The sequence below is a fragment of the Nanorana parkeri genome, unplaced genomic scaffold (genome assembly GCF_000935625.1).
Source record: "Nanorana parkeri isolate BGI_ZX_2015 unplaced genomic scaffold, ASM93562v1 scaffold151, whole genome shotgun sequence".
Taxonomy (NCBI): Eukaryota; Metazoa; Chordata; class Amphibia; order Anura; family Dicroglossidae; genus Nanorana; species Nanorana parkeri.
In genome coordinates this window covers 1,818,508-1,839,513 of record NW_017306419.1, presented here as the reverse complement: position 1 = coordinate 1,839,513, position 21,006 = coordinate 1,818,508, and the positions used below count along the sequence as shown (strand labels likewise).

The following is a 21,006-nucleotide window of genomic DNA, read 5'->3' as shown; positions in this document are numbered from 1 at the left end:
CCCTCTCAGTCTAGAGTAAATGGAGTGGAATAATGGGTGAGGCATCATTTTTGGATGTAATGGGAGTTCTCAAATGTACTAAATACATTCGATGGGAATCACAAAATACACTTTCATTCTCAAGTAACAACTTTTTCTTGTTCTTGAAAAGCTTTTGTTGGTCCCCTTGCAATGTTCACTCACCTCACCCTTGGCTCTCTTGCCTTTATTCTTCTCCCTACGGTGAGGATAAGCCGGGTCATAGATGATGGGACAACTGTTAGTTAATCTTTCAGCAACTTTACAATTCTCTATGAATAAATTCTGGAAATATACAACTGTATAATTCTCCTACATTGTATTATTCTAAGCAGTTCTTGAGCTCGAGTCAAGTGACAGTGTCTTGGATGAGATGATTTCATTAGTCTGCTGCATACAGGAATAAGCATGTTCTCAGTCTCCTCCTCCTAAATGATGAGCCTGCATAGTTTAATCCTTGAAGCAAGTCTTAAGATGAGAGGATGCAGCATGGGAGCAATCATGTGTCAGACATTGGTGAACAGAACTGCACAGACACCAGGATTTATATGTTTGTGTTATCTCTGAGCTAGCATCTCAGTCCAAAAAAGGAGATGCTGACCCCAGATGATACCTGAACAAAGATGGCACCATCCTTCTGGACAAAAAAAGCAGATTAAGGCATTGACAGTGAGGAACAGTGATCTATGTAAGAGGTTATAAACACCTGTAAGTGGTACATTTGCACATTACTTAAAATGCATGTACTTACCTTAAAAAACATGCTTTGTCCACTTGAAATTCTCAGAGTCCACCCAGTTCAAATGCACCTCAATAGGACATGCTGCGTCCAAAGAAATGCATAACAATGCAGAACAAAGCAGGTCAAACACTCATGCAAAGCAGGAGCAAACACTGTCTTGTGGACTGCTCAGTTAAAAAGTCAACAGAATTTTTCTGACCTGTGTCTGAAGTGCAGAAAAACATCGCCCATCAACATGCACCCTTACACTGTTGGGAGCCAGAGATGTGAACACGGCCTAAACAAGAAGGTTTTCCTTCCCATGCAAGATTCAGTATTAAGTTATGCTCAAATTTTACTAAAAGTAATCATTTAGAAAAAGTATTAATATACAAAAAAAGAAGAGTCACAGCATGGTGCAGGATTTATTTTTTTTGCCATAAAAAGACGTTCTCATCTTAGAATCCACTTCTATTACTTCTCATTAACACTGCAAAATTTGTGTCAAGAGCAAAAGTAAGTAGTGGTTTTCAGACGTTACCAGCAGATTAGACATTTTTGCTAACAACAGATTCTTGCTTTGACATTCTAAAATTTTTTGTACGTCTGCTGCCGTTAACAACATTCGGAAAGTCACTTCATAAGCATATTCTGACACACTGAATGTACAACAATGTATAATCCCCTTAGCTCATTATCAACTTAGGAAAAATCCTGCACTTTAGCTTCCAGATTTTCTTGGTTTAGCCTGAAGTGAGGAAAATATCTCCCAGTCCAGACCAAGGAGAAAGTTAAAGAGCCACTCAGCTTGGTCCACCCAGGAACATGGCAGGAATGGAGATGACATATCAGAGTTCCAGAGGAGCGTAGATATCTCATTTGGAGGAGTAGCAGGAAGAAAAAGTGGCAACACACCTGGATTGCAATAGGGATGGTATATGTTCTGCAAGGGAAAGGAACAAAGATGTCGGCTCAATAGGAATTCTGCAGATCCTAAACCAGCAGAGCGATGTGCGTAAAGAAATTACTTTTCAAAGATTTTCATTCCTCTTCCTGCATTGAGGAAGACCCTTGCCATCTACCCAAACCGAGACCTCAGTAGGAGAGAAGGAGTGCGACTTGCTGTCAGTCATTAGACAGTGTTTAGCCGGATATAGCATTGCATAGGAGATACCTTCCTGGCGGAGCAGTTTCTTAACTCCCAAAATGGAAGCACACTGACATTGCACATCAGATGAGAAGTCAGGGAAAATGGAAATGCGGTTGCCATTACATTTTTAATACTCTGCAAGGCGGGAAGCATGGAGTATCGACATTTTGTCCCTGAAGCTAAGCAGCTTAGCAATCGGGTCTAGGAGTCACGCCAGCGGGGGTGCAGAGGGAGGAGTGCGATGCACCCTTTCAAACGAAAAAGATGGAGACGGGTCAAAATCAGGGAAGTCATGGTAGAATAATTCAGGTTATTTCTGGAACGCAAACAAAGAGCAAATTGTTGCGTCTGGAACAGTTCTCCAAATTGTCCAGTTTAGCTTTGCAGGCAGAAAGTTCCCTGAAGCACAGCAGTGTCTCTAGTAAGGGTATTCAATGTATCCTCTAAGGTGCCGAATCTGCCTTCAGTCTCTGTGATCCGATTCCTGAGGACCTGCATAACAAAGATAAATCCACATGCACACTCTCAATACGTGAAGCAAGGATGTCTTGCAATCAGGTATGGCTTCCATGACACACGCCAAAGGAGGCTCTGCAGGATCCATGGCATCGTCTGACCCTGCATCCCCCTCAGCCACAGCAGGTGAAGAAGTCACAACATGGCACCATTTTGAGGCCACTGGAAGCGCGCTAGCTTCTCAGCAGAAGACTGGTTCCTCTGGTACTTGATTTTCACCATCCTGGCTGCTGACATGCTGTAGACAGTGTAGAGATCTGTCGGGATCACTACAGAGCAATACAGATTGGCTAGGATAACTGGCCTGGAGCTGCAGCTATCAGCGTCAGGCCAGAAGCCAGGCCATGCCCCCCCTGCTTACTTGGTTAGTGCATGCAGGCCAACTAATGTGTAAAGCTGGCCATAGACTGTGTGAAATGTGCTCAGTGGTGGCCCTGTTGGCAGCCTTCCATCTGACATCCATCAATTCAGAAGCAGCTTCTTTTTTTTAGTTCTCCTCACAAGGGATGGGTGTCATGTAGTCCACAGAGATAGCAGGAAACAATGCTTGCAATAACAGTCAGCAGATGCAGGGAGCAAAGGAAGTTATTGGCTCACAAGGTTTCTTGAAAGATCAACAGGTATTTTTTAATTGAACACATAAAACAAAACACTTTCAATTGTATATTGAACAGGCCACAAGAGAGCAAATAAGAGACATTCATTTGCACATGTTTAAAAAGAAAAATAACAATGTCATACTTTTATTTTAAAATAACTGAAAAAAGTGTAAGCCCATAAAATAGCAACGTCTACTCTAGAATGATGTTGTTTACATTCAAGTTTAATAACCTTTCCCAATATAACACTGTATTAAAAATGCATACACATTTAAAATATATTAGATCATTTGTTATAGCCAGACAAGTTAATACACAATTTTAGTTATAACTTTATACCTTTGCCCCTTTTTATGTTGTCCTTTGAAAGCTGTACTGGGATCATCAAGGGTCTTGTTAATTTCTACAGTGTATCCTATTTCTTGAGAACATCGTTCTGACATTACAGGATTCTCTGCAAAAAGAGTTCTATTAAAAAGGCACACTTTGCATCCCTTTAAAGGATTTGTATAGTCATGACCCTAAGTTATCCCCAAACCCCTGTAATGAATCTCCCAGCATCAATTTAAAAAAAAGCCTATTTCTGGGGAGAAAAAAGTGCACATGTGTAAAGGACTTTGACATACCTGATCTCATTCCCCTGGCAAACAGTGATCACATCTCTGTGGACTGCCCTTCAGAGTATTCAGGTATAGTGCAGGGCCTCCGATTACCAGAGTGCAGGGGTAAAGAGGCTGGAGGAGCGGGGGATCCAGTAAGTAAAAGACCTTTACATAAAAGGTACCCCTAGACGTAAATGAGCAGTTAACGCTTGCTGTGCGGGGGGTAGCCCCACTGCAAGTAGTTTTTTACTTGGAAATATGCTTTACCATGTTCCGTTAGCAAGAGACAGCTTTTATTACTATCACTAGGTTTGTAAAATGTTTGCAGGGGCAGTTGCTGTGAGCCCAGTTACTACTGACATAGGCACACCCCAAAAACCACATTTCCCTAGAGCTCTTTCCCTGCACACAGTGTGTAGAAATGGGCATGTTTTGGTGTATAAAAAAAATTTATAATAATGATATATATATATACACACACACACACACACACACACACACACTGTATATACATATTATATATAATTATTATTTTTTTTATTTTGCTGTGACATACACCTAACATTTGTATTCTCCATGGGTGAGCTAATGATTGGCAGAACATTTTTTCTGTAAGAGATCATGATTTTAGAAAAAAGGTTTTCATTATAAATATTTGTATAATAATTATTATTTTTGATAATACAATAAAAAAGGTGACAAAGACAGAACAGAACTTTGCCATAATTTTTGGGACGGCCCCCACATAAAGGTTTTTGGTGCCAAGTAGCTACCTAGACCTGCATGCACTTTTTAAACTTCTACCTAATGGGCAACTCTAGGCATTGCTGAATGAGATAGCTAAAGATTCTCTAAAGTTGTCCAGTGGCTTACACTTTCACTGCAGTTGGCAGAAAAACAATATACTAGAATTGACATAATCAGCCCTCTCTATGCCAATTGCAGCAAAAACTACAAAATAGAGTGGATCAAGTCTGTGCTTGACAGATACTCTTACCAAACAATTTATTGACACTCAGCTTTCATCAGGACTTGAAATCTACACATAATAAAAATGTGGTATTACTCATGGTACCCAGGCATATACTCATGGGGCATATACTCATGGTACCCAGAGTATATGCTGTAGGGATCCACCAATCCTCTAACACATGACCTTGTACATGATTCGACATCTTTTAAGAAAGCAAAGAAGAAGGAAGAAGACTAAAACATTGATCCTTCTGTTCATGTAAGGCTTGATTTCTAAATGGAGTATATCTTTAATGCAATATACAACGTGTCATGCATTTTGACACAAAGTCACAGCAGGTGATAGTTTCCCCTCTGGCACTTTAATGCCTAAATCCACAGTTTGGCATGTTACATGTGGTATTTTGAGATAGGAACACTTCTTGTATAGCTACAGAGAGAGCAGAATGTAAAATATAACTTGGTAATAAGCCATACTAGCACTAAGGAGAATGTGAAGAAGGAAAGACAAACTTTGGCACATGTCCAGAATTCTACAACTTTCAGGAAGCTTCAAAATTACTTTAAAACAAATCAAGGGTACAAGTTCCTACTTGCTGGGATAAAACAAAGATAACCAACCCTACAGAAAAGTAGAAAAGAATATGCAGGGATATGCAGTAAAAGCTTCATATTTTAAAGTAATAGCATTTTATCAAGATTTACAACCTTATTTAAAGAGGATTTATAAGATAACTGGAAACAATCTCAATGACTGGAGCAGCTCCATGCTTTACCTTCTGCATCCCATTATCCTTACATTACCTGTCTGATGAACCAATTAAAAACATTGGCATTTATAGAGATACAATGTATGGCTCTGCTGCAGTACCAGTGTAGGTGACACTGCATGGGGATTCTGAAATTTCTGAGAAATATACAAGAAACCCCTTACAGTATGCATTTTAGGACATATCTCATACAACTTTCAGCTCCTTTAGAAACTGTTCTTCTTTCAAAACTCTGATGTTAGTCCTCCTCCATTTCTAGGAATTGCTTGAGATTAGATGCCGCTTGTCCTTCTCACTATTCTAGACATGGGTCAGGTGTCACTTGTCTTACTCATATGCCTATTTCAATCTTCCTCCAGACATAGTTCAAGTGTCACTTGTCCTCCTCACATGTCCTTCTCACTCTCCCTCCAAAAATGGGAGGACAAATACATCCAAGCAGGAGGGTAAAGAACGAGATTGTAGAAACAGAGGTGAAAAGAATTAAGTAAAAGTACATCTGAGCTGTACATAGAAGGAGGGAGGGGAAGGACAGAGAAGAAAGATGCCTGGCCATTCCATAGACAAGAAATAGCCTATCCTAGGTGAACAAATAAAAAGAACACCCCATTGAGAGAAGTAACACCCCAACAAACATTACAGCAGGGAGAAAGACATGTGAGGAAGACGAGTAACACTTGACCCATGTCTGGTGGAGAAGTGAGGACATGTGCGCACGGCAAGTGATACCTTACCCATGTCTGGGTGAAGAGTGAGAAGAACATGTAAGGGTGCCAAGTTACACCTGATCCCTTTTTTAAGAAGGAAAAGTGAGTTATGGAGGAGCACCAAAGAGGATAAGGCAATATGTCTTAAAATGTTACCACACAAAAGTTTCAAACTGGGGATTTTCCTGTAAATGATTAAATATTACTGGGAGTCAGCAGAAACTATGTCCTGGCCACCCTATCTCTGCATCAACTTAATTAATAAAGCTTTTATTATTGTAAAGCTGCGTTTTGTTAATAGAGAAAAGTTTTTTTTTTGCTATGGATTCAAACATTTTCAGTTATGACGTATTGAAAAGGAGGAGTGTCCTCATGTGTATCAATGTCTGTAATTCTTCCATAGGTATTTGATTGTTGGAGACTAAATAAACTGTGTTATATCATAAAGGTAGTAGTAAGGTTGCAGTAAGGTTTTGTCCTCAGTTTAGGATGCAGATAACATTGGGGAGTACTTATTCAAGCGGATAAAAGGTGACATATGATGATGCTATAGGGTACTGCACTTTTCTTTTTATTTGTTCCACCCTATTATGCAAGACCAATTATCTAATGCATATTGTAGAAGTGGCAGCTCTATGACCAATCCCTTTTCAAGTTATTTTATTTCAGCAGGTACATGCAGAGCTCTGTTTCAAAGCACTTGAATGACATTAAAAAGATATTTAGATTGCCAAGTCAGCTGAAAGGGGCTCGTTGTTTGCTCTGAAGCTTCTGGCCCTCTTAATCTCTCACTGTTGCTCTGCAATTAAGCTAGACTGTTATAGCAATGCTTCAATCTGTCACATTGCTTGCTTTCATCAGGTCATGTATGGCTGCTCATACTTTATACCTAATGTCTGCTGTGCAGAATATAGAGATGCTAGAGACAAGAAAGAATAAAAAGAGAGATACATTTTCTGTATCATGAAAACAATTATAGTTCTGAATGGATTTATAGCCTTTAAATTACTACTTTTATGGGGTGTGAGTTCGCACCAGCGTGTTGCAGTAACATGCGGTAAAACAAGCGCATCACTGTAACAGGTGGCATTGCCGCATGCATGGGTTGGTGTGCTGCCGTACCATTAATTATGGATGGGACTCCAATGCACTAGCTGAGGGAATCGACACAATAGGCCTAGCATTGCAGTGCACTGCAAAACAGTGCAACATGCCCTAACTTTCCTGCATTTCCCTACCTAAGTAGTGTAATGCAACCATTGTTTGAGTACATGCATGTAGACAGGAAGGGCTGCTAAGAGGCTGCAGAAGATCAGCAATACAACAATGCAACAATGGTAAAAACAAGAATTTTATTTTTTAAATGGCGATTGTTTCTAATATACAGTAGCAAACACATTGTCATTCATTTTGGGTTTATATGTACTTCTAGGCTATGTGTAAGGGCCACCAAGAGCAGGTAAAAGTCCACATGCCACAGTTTAAGGGTCCATGTACATCTGTCCTTACCCATTGAAGGATTACATGAAAGTCACTGGATCCGGCCATGAAGGTAGTCCCCCCTGACCCCACATGCCAGCCACTGTCGAGAGGAATAACATTTTGGCATGTTCCCATTAAAAAAAGATATAGTCTGCTAAATAGAATATGCATCTTCATGGACCAAACCCCCTGCCTGCAGGTGAATGGCCCTCAGACAAATAAAAGATCACTTTCAGTACTGTCACATCTCCATAACCTGAATGGTTTAGTATAAATTTAATCCAGTAATTCATTTTGTCTGATAATTATTGGCATGAATTGAGACTGAAGGTGGCCAGACTGTACTGAAACATTTGCAGAATGTCATGCTCATAATAAAGAACAGAGAGTCTCACTTAGGAATTAGTGGCTGTTAGTTATGAATTGCTGACTCAAGCATTTACTATTCACACCGCCAATTAGTGTGTAACCAAGGTAATTATAAAGCCATACAGCCTATTCAGACTGAATCAGTGATTTTGCAAACCTTGTTATCATTATGTCAATTTTGCTAGACTTATGACTTACAGGGGAGGCTGTACTGTGCTTATTAGAGCACATTGAGAACAAAATGGTAGATACGCAGACACCACTTTGTATAATACCCATGGCACTGCATGATCATTTGAAATGTCCAAAATGAATCTAATGGGTAAACCTTTATAAATAAAAGATTTTATGCTGAAAGTGGAAAAAACACATAAATCAGACAATTGAATATTATACAATGCGGTGGTTAATTTACTTACTGCTGGCTGGAACTGTGCCAAAAGTACTCACCATAGAAAAAGGTTCGTCATTCAGAAATTACCCAATTACTTACAGTTATTTTCTGGTACCATTATGTACACATTAGGATTTACACTTTAATTTTATAAGCATGTCCTATGTAGCAAACAGTTACTACATCTTACCTTTATATTAACAGGCTACGGGGGAAGCAATACCACAACTTGCTTTTGAGAATCCCAAATAGCAGTTTGTCTGAATGCCAGCTTATTACTTTATTGATATGAAGGAATGAGTTGGAACTCAGGCAGCACTGCACTTGCTATACTTTTCATGACTGATTTAGTAATAATGGAGTGGACTAATGATCAGAGAGAGGTGCTGGCAGTGATATTTCATGATGATGCCATTCTCTATAATGCTATTGTGCATGCGTGAGCCATCACTTTCATTGCAATGGTTGGGAAGCATGCTGGGGCCCCTGCATCAGAACCCATTCAGTCCTGCTTGTGCTGCACAACATAAAGGGATGATAAGCTAGCTGCTGAATAAAACCCATAGGTCGTAAACCACATACTGCCACAAAGTATGATATGCATACAGGCACTTGTGGGTGTCAGGATGGACATCCAGAGATACTCTGTGGATGCATTTTGACTGCTGCTTTTTTAAAATTATTTTTACTGCTCCTATGTGTAAGGAATTTCTGTTGTTCGATGAAAGAGAGTATCCACGGCATCCATTCCTGCTCATCAGTGCAGATGAATGAGACTCTGAGTATCAACATATAGAGGCACTCCAGGGATGCATTCTTTGGTAACTGGTGACACTCACCAACCTCCAATAGGCACCTGCCAGTCCATCTTCAAGACTTTACCCTGTACAAAGCTGCCCTGATAAAATATAACTCCTCCCTCCGTGCTGCCAAACAAACTTATTTTGTCACTCTCATTAACACACTCTCATCCAGACCTCGTCAACTATTTTCTACCTTCAAGTCTCTACTATGTCCTCTACCACCACCCACTAACTCACTCACTGCCCAGGACATTGCCATTCATTTCAAAAACAAAATAGATACCATTCGAGATCAGATCGCCACTGTCCAATCAACTGCTCCTTTTATTATAGAACCTGATCCTCCATCACACTTGTTACTTTCCTCTTTTGACCCTGTCACCACAGAGGAGGTTACTAAGCTTCTCTCTGACACCCACCTCACCACTTGCCCCCTGGACCCTGTTCCCTCAAAACTACTTCGGTCACCCTCTTACCCACATTTTCAATCTTTCCCTCTCTACTGGAATCTTTCCTACCCCACTCAAACATGCACTAGTCACCCCAATACCCAAAAAACCTTCACTGGACCCTACCAACCTCAATAATTTCAGACCTATCTCCTTACTCCCATTCACCTCTAAACTCCTAGAACGCCTCATCTACAACCGCCTGAGTTGCCACCTCGCTAATAACAACCTTTTGGACCCCTTTCAGTCCGGCTTTCGCCCCAAACACTCCACTGAAACCGCCCTCCTAAAACTCACCAATGACCTAATAACCGCTAAAAACAACGGCCACTATTCCTTACTCTTGCTATTAGACCTCTCTGCTGCTTTTGACACTGTTGACCACCCGCTGCTCCTCAAAAAACTCCACTCGCTTGGCCTACAAGACTCTGCTCTCTCATGGTTCTCATCCTACTTATCTACGCGCTCCTTCAGTGTCACCTACAATTCTAACTCCTCCCCTCCTCTTCCTCTTTCTGTAGGGGTCCCCCAAGGCTCAGTCCTTGGACCACTCCTCTTCTCCATCTACACCTCCTCCCTTGGTCAACTAATAACCTCACATGGCTTCCAATACCATCTCTATGCGGATGACACTCAAATTTATCTTTCCACTCCACAACTCTCCCCCTCAGTGTCCTTGCGTGTCACTAATCTACTAAATGACATATCAGTCTGGATGTCACAACATTTCTTAAAACTCAACCTTTCAAAAACTGAGCTCATGATATTTCCTCCACCCCGTGCACCTTCCCCCAACATTTCAGTTGTGATTGATAACACAACTATCCAACCCTCCCCTCATGCCAAGGTCCTAGGTGTCATCCTTGACTCGGACCTCACCTTTCTTCCCCACATCCAATCGCTATCCAAATCCTGCCGCCTTCACCTTCGTAACATCTCAAAAATACGCCCCTTCCTCACCAATGACACCGCAAAACTACTCATACACTCCCTTGTTATCTCTCGTCTTGACTATTGTAACTCCCTCCTCATTGGCCTTCCACTACACAGGATATCCCCCCTTCAGTCTATCATGAATGCAGCTGCCAGACTAATTCACCTTACCAACCGCTCAGTGTCTGCAACCCCCCTCTGCCAATCCCTCCACTGGCTTCCACTCGCCCAGAGGATAAAATTCAAAATATTAACAGTCACCTATAAAGCCATCCACAACTCTGCCCCCGGATATATCTCAGACCTTGTCTCAAAGTATCACCCTAAACGTCCCCTCCGCTCATCCATTGACCTCCTGCTTTCCAGCTCCCTTGTCCACTCCTCCCATACTCGCCTCCAGGACTTCTCTAGAGTCTCTCCCATCCTCTGGAACTCCTTACCCCAACCTGTCCGTCTATCTCCCACCTTGACTGCTTTTAGGCGTTCCCTAAAGACTCATCTCTTCAGGGAAGCCTATCCCACCTCAACCTAACCACTGAACCTTCACATTCTCACATAATTCATTCCCACAGCTACCACATGTATCATTTCCCCCTCCTCTCTTAGATTGTAAGCCCTCAGGGGCAGGGCCCTCCTTACCATCTTATCTTGAATTGTTTTGTAACTGTAATGTCTTCCTTATATTGTAAAGCGCTGCACAAACTGTTGGCGCTATATAAATACTATGTAATTATAATAATCTATGGTGGTGGCTTTAATGCCAGCATCTTCCCATTGGGCAGGTTGCATTGAACTTAGACACACAACACTGAATTAACTTAATAGGGAAATGTGGCACAGTTAAACTTCAGCATGGATTTGATGCCAAGATTTGAGAAGTACAAATTCAGCATAGAACACTCTGCCAGGGCTTTAACAAAGGCTCCTTCTGGCCTTTATGAACTTTAGTACTTGAATCATGATTGCCGGTTTAGAACAACCTCAACCTGTCTTCTGGTTCCCATTGTTGCTCTGTCAGCCTCCATCTTCAACCTACTCTTGTCTGGCTATCTGATACTTAGAGCCCTATTTAAAACATAGAGTGAATACCAAAATTTGCTTTTTTCATTACACTGCAGTGTTTACACTACACTGATCCCCTTGATTTCGACAGGTCAAGTATCTGGGACTTTTTATGCAAAATATCTATATAAAATCTTTTAGCATGCCTTAATATATCAGAACAGCTTATTCTTGTCTATGTCTCTATTCTCTATAGTGCAGTATATGCACATATAGTTTTAGCCTCACCAACTAACAAAGGACTGGTAGAAGAGAACAGTAGAAGCCATTTCCTTTTAGGCACTCTCAGATCAGGTCTCTGATTAGATGTGCAGTACAGCCCATTGAAGAAAGTCTGATAGGGGGGAATGAGCCACTTTCCGGACTCATTCAGAGAAGCATGTACATTTCGGCTTGAGAAGGTAAGCAGAGGATGTAAAAATAAGCCAAAAGCTCCACCTGCATGCAACAATATTTCATATATACCTGAAAAATAAATACAAATAAATATATTGTTTTTGAGTCCTGACCAAAATATATACACATAAAAAGAACATATATTGAAAACGGTAGAAGACAGAGCAATTCCAAAGACAAGTCAGGTCAGGTAACCAAGTAATCAAAGTTCAGGATATAAACACTAGTCTCAGAATACCTATAAGGCAATGAGGTGACTCTTCAATGAAGTAGTAGCAGATTGTGGAATCAGGATGCACCAAGATGAAGTATCCACAAGATGGCCCATAATCTAGTTTTAGGTTTGGGTCACGAACACAAAAGTACGCTGCCTAAAGCTAAACCTTTCTGCTCACCACCACCATATAAATGTTCTGAGCTTGGGGGCATATGTAAAAGAGGGGATAAAAACTGAATCATGGTGGGTATGGCATGGTTTTTTTCAAGATGTTGAAGGGATTTTTGAACATATCTATAGATAAAGCCGTAAACAATGTGCAAAGAAAAAAAACAAGTGCCAGTATTATCCAGGCCAGCTAGCTTCACAAACCTTGGTATGTATGACTCGTATTCCAGAGCTGGCGCCATATATTTATCCTTCTGCAATGAGTCATGTTGTTGTTATAAATATCACTGGTGTAATCTCTTTACTTTGCCATGTGATTTATTCTAGACTCCACTGGTAATAGAAAGGTTACTGTTATTGTGGTTTCAAAGGATAAATCACTTTATAAGACAGTGCTTTTACATTGGATCACACGTAATGATAATTTCACAGAGGACGCCATCAGAAATTACGGCACATCTACAAATGTTGTGCTCGGCATAGCAGGTTAATTGTTAAATTATTTGCCTCAGTACATTGTATTTGCCTGACAAGATGAATTAAAATCAATGAAGCCCAAGGAAATACTTGACTTGGCTGCCAAAAATCTATCCATCATGTTAACTACTGAGGTGTGCATACATTACTTTAAAATATGCATAGTCAAACTTGGGATAAAGTTGTCACTCTTCAGCCCAATTTTGGACCATGAACTGTGTATTTTGGAAATTGCCATGTCACTTGGCCCTCATTTGGGCCTACAGAACTCTAGATCATTGCAAGATAGAGTAGTAGTAGTAGTAGTAGAGTGTGAAAGTCAGCAGGAAGCCAATGAGAGCTGCAGAGAACCCAGAAGATCCACACTCCTGGAGGTGTTGGTTTGCCTTCAGACCTCAGCAGAAGATTTGTCAGGATAGGAGTGGTGTTCATCAGCACAGGCAGCCAGAATGGTAAGTGTTTACACTGTCCTCTTACAAGTATGTCTTAATTTCAAAGTGCACTCTAGCGATTCTATTAAAGATGACTAACGGTCATCTTTTTTTTAACATTCTTTATTTAATAAAATGTTTTAAATATACATTGAAAGGACAGTAATACCTTGGTTTACGAGCATAATTTGTTCTGGAAGCATGCTTGTAATCCAAAGCGCTTGTATATCAAAGCAAATTTCCCCATAGGAAATAATGGAAACTCAGATGATTCGTTCCACAACCCAAAAATATTCATATAAATATGATTGCAATACTGTACTGTAATATAATACTGCACAAAGTATAAAGAATAAACCAATTATAGGTACCTTTGTGGCTGGTGTGAGGGAGACAAGAGAGAGGAAATTATTGTGTAGGACGACTTTCAATATCACTAACGGAATCACTGCTATCTCTTGCCTCAATAGAATCTTTTACATTTCGTGAAACTTTAACAAGGAACCTATCCAATGACACTTGCTGTTGCCTCCTTTTGAGGATTTTGCGGAGATGTGACATTGCATTGCCGTTAAACAGATTCATCACTCGCACTGCTACAGCCTTATTCGGGTGGTGCTTTTCTACAAAATGTTGCTCGTATTGCAAGACATCGCTCGTATATCAAGGTAAAACTTTTCAGAAATGATTTGCTTGTCTTGCGGAAAACTCGCAAACCAAGGTATTACGTTAGCGTTTTGCAAAGTGAGCTCATCAAGTGTTGGGTAATGAGAAGGACAAAAATAACGGAGAACAAGAGAATGCGTTATAAAATCAGAGACAAAGGGGAAAGAAAAGAGTCCTACAAGTACTCAAATTATATAAACCGCTGCGCTTGGAGAAAAAGTATATTCTAATTAACCAGCTGCAACAATGTATAGCAGTGTGCTTGTGAAGTGATGTGCAAGTTTGTTGCACTCGGTTTCTGTGTGTTCAACTAAATCAATTGATTTAGTTGAACACACAGAAACTGAGCGCAACAAACTTGCACATCAAAGGAGAGAGAAAGGAATATAGAGAAGACAAGGAACAGAAAAAGAGAGGAAAGGCAGAACCTTCCTTCTGTCTAGACCAGACAACCACAAAACCACCAGTTCCAGCCTACAATTGTGGATTACGTGCTGTAGTCCAGAAAGGCTTTAAACTCGTCCCGTTAAACCAAGCTTTCCAAAACTTGTCATGCGTACCTCTGGTGGAGAAGATCAAATGACTTGATTCAAGTTCTCCATTCATTCAATCTCATTGACCCTGTTAATCCACATTGATATAGAGCAGGGCTCTCAAACTAATTTCACTCTGGGGCCACTTGATAAATTTTTTTCTCTTATGGGGGCTGCTTGTCAAATTTGAGGGAGCAAGCCCTTGTTTCCAGTTTATGAATACAGCTTTTCACCATGTAAAGCAGATGCAGCAGAATAGATTTTCTGTATGTTTTCCTGAGGATGGTCTTATGGTGCAGGAGGAAAAAAGGGTCCCAGACAATGTCATAATCCATGAAATTCCAGGGTATGCGCCTAACCTCTGCCCAAAAAGGTCCAAAACAAGTCACTTGGAGACTGTCTACACTGCCAGTATCGACTGGTTACATTGGGGCACATGGAGAGAAAAGTTACAGTCATCTGGACTAGAAACACTCTTTTTTCAGGCAAAAGACAAATTTATTGTAACCTGTAACAACCATTTAGAATTCCTTTTACTGACTACAGTAAGGTAAAATCTGATTAATTGTTGTGGATAACATCACAGTATCATAAATATTAGATGTGCACCAAAATGGGATTTTCTGACCAAAACCGAAAATAAAAAAATTGTCAGGCCAAAACCGTAACTTATTTATTTCCTACCTTTTTAAATATTTTATTTGTATTTCTAAACTTTTTAAAAATATTTTACTTGGTCATTTTAAAAAAAATTAATATTTGTATTTTTTAACTTTACAGTCGGGGGCTCTGGGGGAATCTCAGGAGTCTAAATATACCCATGAAATTTTCAATTTAAAATAGGATAAGAGATTGAGGACATAGAGTCAGCCCCTGTATAAATGAACAGGAAATCTCTATACTGAGTGTTTCTGTCCATTCATAACCTGTGGAGATATGTTTACCATGTACACAATCATGAATTAACAAAAAAAAGTTATGTAGAACACTTCCTGTTCATTCATAATAAACATACTATGTTGAGTTACTTACAAGGAGTCAGCGATTAGCTGTTTGCTTGTAACCGCAATCCATCCTGACTCGCTGTCACAGGAGGCTGTGAAGGCGGTACGAGGAGGAGAGCTCGGTCTCCTTTACAGCTGTCTCCTCCTCCACTCTGCCGACTCTGCCTCCTGTGATACCTCACAGCTGTCTCCTCCTTGATCTGTTACAGGAGGCCGAGCGGGCAGGTGCAGGAGCTCGAACTCCTGTGACATGCCGCTCACAGCGCTCTCCTCCCTGCCTTGCTCAGCCTTCCGACAGTTTCTCTCCTCCCAGCTGGACGCTGTGCTGTGTCAGAGGGGACACGAGAAATCACGGATGCACCGCAATTTTGGCCGAAAGATGGTACTTTGGGCATTTTCTCCCTACACTGACAATACATTTACATTAGGGAAGGGTTAGAAATGCTGACAGATTGTTACTGCTGCCTGTGTTTCCATCTGGGAGTTCTAAAGTCCCAGTATACACTATCCCGTTATAACATCAGCATTGTAATAGGAATACATACTAGAGTTGTTTTTGATAATGCAAGCAAGGTTTACTTGAAAAAAATCCCTTTCATGTAATGAGTGCTGCCTTCTGCCTGCCCATCCCTTTCCACAACTTCCTGGATTCCCAGTGTGTTTTACGTCTTGATGTGATTCGTCAAGACTACATATCCCATCATGCATTGCTTCCAGCAAGCAATAATGATGTTACATTGTGGGTGTTCCCTGTGTCCACTCTAAGAGAGGGGGAACAAGTTGAGTTGTAGTTCAGAAAGTAGGTTCTGTGAGTTGGGACACAAGGAAGTGAATATTTGTGTCAGTGCATGGAGGAAGTACATCCTATGGACATCTTCAATAAGTTTACAAACTTCTAGAAATTCAATATATAAATACATATTTATTTTTAGTTTTTCACTGTAGATTCCCTTTATTACTATATCCCTTGCAGTTTTGCTTTAACTACCTTCCGTCCATGGCCGTTTGTGAACGGCCGGACGTCTGCTAGGAGTGGGAGGGCGTCTTAAGACGTCCTGCCCCTCCCCCCTCCTTCTCGCTGCCGGTCCCGTGATCCACTGTGGCCGATGCAGCTGGGACCGGCACAGCGACGCTCTAACAGCAGATCAAAGGGAGATCCCTTTGATCTCTCTTCCTGTCACCCGAATGCAGGAAGTGATGTATATGTATCTGTGTAGAAAGCTCTATCTGTCCCCAAAAAATGGTATGAAATTCATTTCAGTACAGCGTTGCATGACGGAATAAACATCAAAGTACCGCAGCGCTGAATACTGAAAAATGGCCTGGCCGGGAAGGGGGTAAAACACCATGGCCTTTAAGTGGTTAAATACAGGTGCACTACAGAAAGTTTTAGTCGCTAAACTTGCAGTTTCCTTAAATGAAAGCAGCATAAATAACTTGATACTGCTCACTACATGGAGACCTTAGTTCTCATAAAGAGAAATACACTTTGTTCTTTCCTAGCAAAGAACGCTCTGTATATATGAAAAGACATCATGTACTAATTTAATAAGGTTGAAAAAGGAAGAAAAAAATATATCCTGTTGATGTCATCTTGCTTTCTTTATAACAGCTGAAAACAAGGAGGTTCTGTAAAGCGTTTAACTTTCTGAAAGAGTTCTTCAAATATTCAGCGTTCCTTCTGTAACAAGATCAGTTCCCAGTTTCATTAAAGTGTATGTATAACCAAAATGATTCTTTTTACATATGAATAGAGCAGAATGAGGTACAATTTCTGTCGGTTTATTTTTTGCTGTCTATGTCTTATCCAGATTTTCCCTCCCATCCTGTCTCAAAGACGCAACAGGAAGTAATAGCAAATGTCTCCAAAGCAAGGGGAAATTTTCTCTTAAAAGTTGCAGACCTTCAGGCACAGTACATGTGATCCTGGCGCCATAGCTGAGATCACTTGTACAAAACGAGTGGCGGCTTTCCTGCTGCACATTTAGCCCTGCTTGCCCGAAGCAGAGCTCAATGTAGAAAAAAACTACATTGCATGTCCCGGGCATCGAGCGATAGGAATTCCACGCCCCTGGGGCCAGTATTGGCTGTGCTGCCGCTCTACTCCCTGCCGCCCCTGACCAGCATAGTGCTGATGGGTCGATCCTGGCACATCGCACTGTGTACTTTTTTTTGAGAACTTTCTTGAAATGTCACAAATTACATTTCATTGAGTTCTACGGGCACAGTGGGGTGTGAGATGGTTGCACTGTGTGGCAAGTCACATTCTCAAACAATTCATCCCCACACAGCTACCTCCCAGATAGCAAGGATAACTTGCTACAAACTTGTGGCAGGGTGAAATTGTAATTTTGTTAACTTGCTGCACATATTCCTGGCAAGTTGTAGACTTGCAGAACACTCGCAGCACAAGTTCCAGTTGACACTTTTTGAATTTGTAGCAAATTTGCTTGGCAAGTCTACAGCAAGGTCTTAGCAAGAGCTCTGCAAGCTCGCAGGTCTGGAGACTTACAATGCAGACTTATTGCAGAATGCTGTAATTGTGAAACAAAATTGGGAAGCTTGGCAAATCTGCAATAGTTTAGCAAGTCATTTTCAAACTTGCAGCTCAATTGCTTGCTATCTGGGCTCCTCATGTATCACTTCCCCCTCCCTTTTAGATTGTAAGCCCTCACAGGCAGGGCCCTCCTTACCATCTTGTCTTGAATTGTATTGTAATGTATTCCTTATATTGTAAATCGCTGCGCAAACTGTTGGCGCTATATAAATCCTGTATCATAATAATGTCGCTGTACTGACAAAAAGAAATGCATGCCATACTTTTTTTTTCAGTGCACAGTGTATTGTGGTGGTCTGAACAGAGCTCATCCATGACAAGGCAAATTGCCTTGTCTTGCATTTGGGCTGCGCTGGAAACGGCCATCGCAACCCCAATGCATATGGTGTGAACCTGCCCTTTACAGGAGAGGTTTCCCTTTAGTTTAGTGAATGAGGTGAAGAACTGCTGTCTTCCATCAGCCAACCATGTGCAAGCATTAAATATTGTTTTTTTTATTTTCCTTGGACAATCTGGAATATTCTTTGCCAAGTGAAATTACACGACATTCACTAAAGTAAGGGGAACTTCACCAGCAGAGTGCAAAGTCCCTTACAAACCGAACAGCCTATTTGCCTTTAGTAAACTAACCCCAGTGTTTGGTCACTGAGATATTTTTATGAATGGACATAGAAGGAAAAACTTATAGACAAGTGTTTCCAACTTGCCTGATACACATTTTTTCCCTAATGAGCCTCAAAGCATGCGGACATCATGGCCTTGGTTCCAGAAGTCCACGTCCTGGATCTACATGCACATGCTTGGAATGTGCCACCCAAGAAGGCATTTTCAGCTTGCATCTCAGTACAAATAGCTCTGTTCTCATACTCCACGATGCTCAAAGAAGAAAACACAACTAATTTTCAAAAACTGAAACAAATTATGTTGTCATTGTAGAAATTGTTTCATATTGCATTCAAAGAACACTCCTACCCTTCTGACACTACTCAAGTAGGTCCCATTAGCCAGTCTATCTGACACCAGCATCAAGTCTTCCATCCAAAGCTCTGTAGTGATTAATGTGCGCCGCTGAGTCCATGTGTTAAATGTTAATAGTTTTTGCTAATTATTTTGCAGAATTAATACCGCCTAAGAAGAGCTTTTATTTCCTTAACGCCCGCAGCGAGCAAAGGTTACAAAGAGAAAAAAAAAGAAGCCTGCAGCATAATGATTTTTACATCTTCCTTTTTGTACTCACATAGAATTTCTGTGTCACATTTATAAAAATGTTCCTGCCCATTATACTGATATTTAGATAAATTCTGGTTCTTCAAGGAGTTCAATTGAAATATGAAGGTTCACCCATGAAATGACATTTAGTGCTTCTATAATAACTCAAAGCTATATAAATATCATTTATTAGAGACAATTCCTTGCAGGATATATTGCACTTGCAAGTTTACTGTAATTTAGCTAATGTATGTTTCTAGCTGAAAGACATCATTAAAGCTGACCACCAAATGCAATCAGTGGTCACTTATTAAGATTGGGCATTGAGAACATATCACTCACATCTAGCCATGAGTGGGTTTCCACCTGCCATGCTGAGAGTTCTTGATTAAAGCCCAACCCCTGGCTTTTTTTTCCCTCTGGATGTTAAAAAAAATGAATGTAAGGCATCGTGTCCCTGCCCCCTGAGCACAGTGTATTAATGTAGAGAGCAGCCCACAGCTCTTTGGATATCCAGGACTGCCCGGGACTTGTTTTCAAGTCTTGCGCTCACCAAAATAGAAAGCAATGGTAAAATGGAGTAACAGAGAGCAATTAAACCATTTGTAATAGAGTGAGAAAGAATACAAACCTCTGTCAGCTATTTATGTCTTTGTCTCTGACTTCCTGTTCTGGTACCAGATGGTCACCAGGACAGTAACTGAGGGACAATCTAGAGTATTTAGCCCTTTTTCACTCTACCCAAAACTGGAAAAAAGTTTAGGCTGGTCCATAGTGGCTGCCTCATTAGGAATCTTGAGCATTGTTAGGTACAGACCTTAAAGCTTGGCCATACACCTCTAGATTTTTTTGCAGATTTTCTCTGGTCAGATGGAAAAAGTGCAACAGTTTCCTCCATCTATGCTAAACTGTGTGGATGGAGGAATCTCCCGCTGGGCCAAGCTTCAGTATCCTGCTTGTCGGCCCTGCTGGCTCTCAAAATAGCTGAACAAAGCCTGCATCCAATCAGACTGTGCAGGTATTTTGAGAGCCAGCGGGCCGACTAGCAAGATACTGAAGCTTGGCCTAGTGGGAGATTCCTGATCCGCACAGTGTAGCGTAGATGGAGGAATCTGACCATAGAAAATCTATAGGTGTATGGCCAGCTTTAGATTCAGATGGGAAAAAGAACTTCAGACCTCATTCATGGAGGACCAGTGGTGAGATATTTGTACACCATTACACAAGTGTTTATACCGTGCCAGAACTCAGGAAATGAACTACAAAATCTAATCCTCCTGATACAGAACTTCAGAAACCTTGCAAAATATATACCCACAAGTGTCTCCAGAATGTTGGAGATGCCATAGGGACAAGGGCTCATTGACAATGGTCATGTGCAAAGATTTTAAAAAAAATATTGGAAAAAGCTTCTTTCTTTGAAAAAGAATATCAGTGGAGGCTTGTGTGCTTTCTAACCAGCTACAGTGGCTTGCAAAAGTATTCAACCCCGTTGGCATTTTTCCTATTTTGTTGCATTACCACCTGGAATTAAAATTGATTTTATTTGCATTGCATCTAATGGACACAAAATAGTCCAAAATGGCTAAGTGAAATTGAGAAAATAACTTGTTTTAACCCCTTCGTGACTGACGACGTACAGTGTACGTCGCCAGCATCGGGGCTGTTTAAACAGACTCCCGGTGACTTTTGCCGCCGGGACTCTGTTTAAACTTGTAGGGCCGACTGTCGGCTTTACAACAGAAGCGATCCTGGCGACTTACCTGTCGCCAGATCGCTTCTGCGTCCCGAAGAAGGGGCC

At 40.9% G+C, this 21,006-nt stretch overlaps 1 protein-coding gene across 1 annotated transcript in view; it reads left to right on the top strand.

The window, feature by feature from the left end:
- Nucleotides 1-5,590: 5,590 nt before the first annotated feature.
- MACROD2 (MACRO domain containing 2) overlaps nucleotides 5,591-21,006 on the top strand; it is a 1,661,433-nt gene continuing 1,646,017 nt past the window's right edge. The window contains exons 1-2 of the mRNA XM_018554264.1: nucleotides 5,591-5,595; nucleotides 8,119-8,122. The gene's annotated coding sequence lies outside the window, so the exon portion shown is untranslated. The remainder of the gene's footprint in view (nucleotides 5,596-8,118; nucleotides 8,123-21,006) is intronic.